The sequence below is a fragment of the Cyrtonyx montezumae genome, unplaced genomic scaffold (assembly GCF_038088225.1).
Source record: "Cyrtonyx montezumae isolate F1298 unplaced genomic scaffold, pur_monq_1.0 scaffold_7, whole genome shotgun sequence".
NCBI classification, from domain to species: Eukaryota; Metazoa; Chordata; class Aves; order Galliformes; family Odontophoridae; genus Cyrtonyx; species Cyrtonyx montezumae.
Genome location: NW_027072078.1, coordinates 2,544,145 through 2,548,075, shown reverse-complemented (window position 1 = coordinate 2,548,075; position 3,931 = coordinate 2,544,145). Strand labels below are relative to the sequence as shown.

The 3,931-nt window shown below is 45.0% G+C and overlaps 1 long non-coding RNA gene across 1 annotated transcript; it reads right to left on the bottom strand.

The window, feature by feature from the left end:
* Nucleotides 1–261: 261 nt before the first annotated feature.
* Nucleotides 262–3,708, bottom strand: LOC136057715 (uncharacterized). The gene is made up of 5 exons (XR_010623062.1): nucleotides 3,636–3,708; nucleotides 2,404–2,518; nucleotides 1,477–1,558; nucleotides 1,134–1,238; nucleotides 262–768 (listed from the first exon to the last, which is right to left on the bottom strand). It is a non-coding gene; the product is annotated as an uncharacterized LOC136057715 (long non-coding RNA).
* Between the last annotated feature and the right edge of the window lie 223 nt (nucleotides 3,709–3,931).

Genomic DNA, 3,931 nt, shown 5'->3' with positions numbered 1-3,931 from the left:
TACTTTTCTTTTTTTTTTTTTCTTTAAGAACAAAAGGAAAAGAAAAGACAACGTATGCAAATAACGAAGTGCTAACTGTTCTTGTGATATTTGGTGCTTTTCCCAAAGCCACAGCACAGAGAGGCTAACATGGCAATGCAAGCAATTGTGCGTGCTCCTGAGCCGTGTTAGGGAAAGAAAAAAGGAAACAGAACAAGAAAGAAGGACATCTCAATGATCCCCAAAAGCAGAAACAGGTTAGACAAATGTCTATGAAGAATCACACAGGTATCGCAGAGCTTATGTTGGAATGAGAGGAATCTGCTGGGTGGGGTCTCTGGTGCCTGTTCCAGGGCTATTTACTCTGTTTTAAAGGCTAAAACCACACTGCTTTTAGCCAAAGTTCTGTTTTGTGTGGCTTTGCACATCCTGAAACACGAAGCGAACAACATCTATCATTCACACAAAGAAGTTAATTGCCTTTCTTCCCCACTCATTTTTTGTCTTCTGCCTCCAGAAAAGGGTATTCTTCCCCCATGCTAATTATTAATAGATGGAGAAAAGTTCACCTTGAGGTTGGGAGTTGTATAGAAAAATTAATTACAGAACCCAACTTTACAATTACCAGTTAAGACACACATTATCTGCCACAAGACCCCTCAGGCTTTACCTGGCTTGAAAAAAAAAGTTTGCAACGTGATGTGAGGTTACTTCAAAGCCTGATCTCCAGAGAAAGCATCAGAGAGCACAGGCAGGGCCACCAAAGGCTTCTGCAATGATGAATCATGGCTGGGAGGCATCAACAGGTCAGAAGAAGAAACAATAATGGGTCAGATACACCATCATGTACTTGCCAAAATTTAACAGAATGGAAACTTAAGGTCGTAAGAAGGTAATGAGGCCACAGTGTGACATTCAGCAGATGCTGAGGGTGCTCAGTAGCAGTAAATCTATTAAAACAGGCTGAGAATAGTAGTGATTGGAAGCTGATGCTCAACACAGTGAGAAAGCTCTCATTCCACAAGATTTCTAACAATCTTAATGTGCAAACTGTGTGCAGGTTCTCACACCAGCCTTTGGAGTCAGCAGTATGGAGCAGCTTAAGAAAATCAAGACCGCTTGCGTTTTTAGATCTCAGACCTGAAAACACTTACATACACTCTCTGGTATTTGCTGAACTGGTGCCTCATGCTCTCCATTCCATAAATCCTCTTCCATTTCAGGCCCATGTGATGGAAAACGCTCTCCGAGCACACTCACTGAAGTCAGAGGGAAAAGTATGACAGAAAGTCACAGTCTGGAGAATACAAAAGACTCCTCATCTATAAAACAAAACATTTAATAACCAGCAGAAGTCACAGTGGCATTACACAGCCAGCTCTGCATAGACTACTGCACATGGACTTCATCCCTACTCTGGGAGCTCCCACTGAGGGTGGTGCACTCAAATAATGAACTGGATTCGTGTGAAGGAGGTTATGTTCAGATATCCCTTACCTGTGCACGTGCATTTGTGGCCATGCTTCCACTCCCATCTTGGTTTTCTGTACATAATTCAGTCCCCACTCTCTCAATTCACCTGAAACAGAGGGACACCACTGTGCTGTATGTTCATACAGCACATGACACAGCTGGAGTCTGTTGCTTATGGGGATACATGTCGCTCAGTAAGCAATTTAAAGTCAACATCTTTCCTAACAGGCTGATACAGCAGGACAAACAGCACTACTCATAACCTGGTAATAATTCTACCACACGCCCGAGGTGCTCAGACCACTTAGGAACACACCTCTCAGTTTGAAGAGGAACCATATATTGAGTACAAGCCAACCCACTGTATTTCTCAGTGCAACAAGGCTCTGTGAGGCAGACTGCTAGGAAAACTCACCAGAAAATAATCAAGTGCCATTATCAGCAATATAACTGTGCAAATGACAGTTCACCATCACATACAGCCCTGAGCTATTTTTACAGTTCTTAGTAGAAATACTTTTTTTTTTCTGTGGGTATATCCTTTAAAACAATCTTTAAAACAAACCTATGAAATATATGAGGTGGAAAAAAAAAAAAAGAAACAGTGACTGTCACAGGGAAACAAAGCAAGAAAAGAAGAAGAAGCAGTGAGTTGTGGATCACCATTGGTGGGCACTTGAATAGGAGCCCCGTGCTTGACACCACTGACTTGGAACAAAACTGAAGTCAAACAGCTATTTGTCAAGGGATACAAATGCACACAAGTGGTGAGAACCTGGCCCTTCTGTAAAAATGTGTCAGGGACTTTTCTGTAGGGCTGAGCCGAGCCCCCTGATGGATCGTTGTACTCTGAGGACAGCATTGTGAGCAATAATAATAAAGCATCTGGTCAATTCTCTTCCTGAAAGAATATTTTGGCTCGACAGGAATCACGTGAGCAGCTCCACGTACAATGCACAGCCTTGCTGCCAGGGATCAGCAACACGGGGTCCATCCATCCCTGCACACTCAGCTCCAACAGGCCAGCTCTGGTACGTACAGCATCCCCTTCACATCTTCTGGATACCTATGAAAGCAATAATCATCACCACCAATGTGGCACTCAGCTTTGCATTTCTACAAAGCCCTTCATTGCAGAGGGGGCTCCTTTTTCCCATTTTGGGTCTTCTCTTCCCCAGCCATACACACTATAGTCTTTCACAGAAGCACTGTCAGCATTCAAGGCACTCTGCAGCTTCACTGCCAGCTCACCAGCACCCCAAATCTGCTCCAAGAGAAGGATGCTTGCCAGGCCCCTCCCATAGTGCTGCACAGACATTGACAACCTGCACCACAACCCTCCTTTTACAGAGACTGCCCCAGTCTGACCACTACAGTCTGGACAAAGAAATGCAGAACCTTCCAGTTCCCACCAACCCCACTGCAGCTTACCTTGTGAGTCTGCAGCATTTCCTTTAACAGCTGTGGAGACCTCTGTCCCAGAGTCATCCCCACTTGCAAAAGCATGCATATTTCCACTGTTTCAGGGAAGAGGTTGTGTCCTCTCTCTCCTTCTCACCAGTACACCCTGTGCCCATGATCTCCTGCCTCTCATACCAGGTGCCAACAAGGGCCCAGTGCAAAAGCATTACCAGGCCATCACAATACAGCAAGCACACAGTGCTGGGTTGAGCAACTTAAGATTTCCTTAACCCATGCCCCCGAAACCAGATGGCAGGCCAAAGTTTTCTCTGACAAGCGACAGAATCAGAACTGACATGATTGGAAAAAACAAGCTCGATTCCTGTTGGCAGGATATTAATTTAGAAATCTCTGGTGTCACTGCCCCGATTCACAACGAATTTGAAACCAAATTTTCCTAGTGCCAGATGACACAGAGATTTGACAGAGAAGGTAATTGGAGGAAATGGCTGTGTAATCTAGCTATTGTGCTGGCAAGATCCAGCTCTCCTAAAGAACAAGCTTCACTTTGAGGCATGGCTGATTCATTGTCCTTTATTTGTCCCCAGTGCCTCTTGACTTCCCTCTGCTCGGCAGGGATGGTGGCACAGTCCCTTCTAAACAGTGTCAAAGGGTGGGGGCAAACCTGACCTTGAGCAGAGTTCGGGCCAAAGCTATCAGCCCTTGTAATTGCATCCTTAGGGACACACTGCACACACCCCAGAAAGAGGAGAGCTCCTCACCTGCCAGATGTGTAGATCCTAATCGTTGGGTCATCCATTCTTCCTCTTCTGGAAAAGAGGATGAAGACACAGGCTGCACTGTGGGGTAAAGAACAAAAAGAAAAACCACCCTCCGCTGAGGGACAAAAGACATTGCTGTGGCTCTGTGAGGAAAAAGGAAAGGGGGGGAATCACAGTGGAGAAATTCCAGAATGCATTCTGTGCAAAACTCAGCAGCATTTGCCTAGAAACGTCCACGTACACATGTCCTGAATCATAACACTCAGCTTTTTTCCACTGTTCTAATAACAACCATT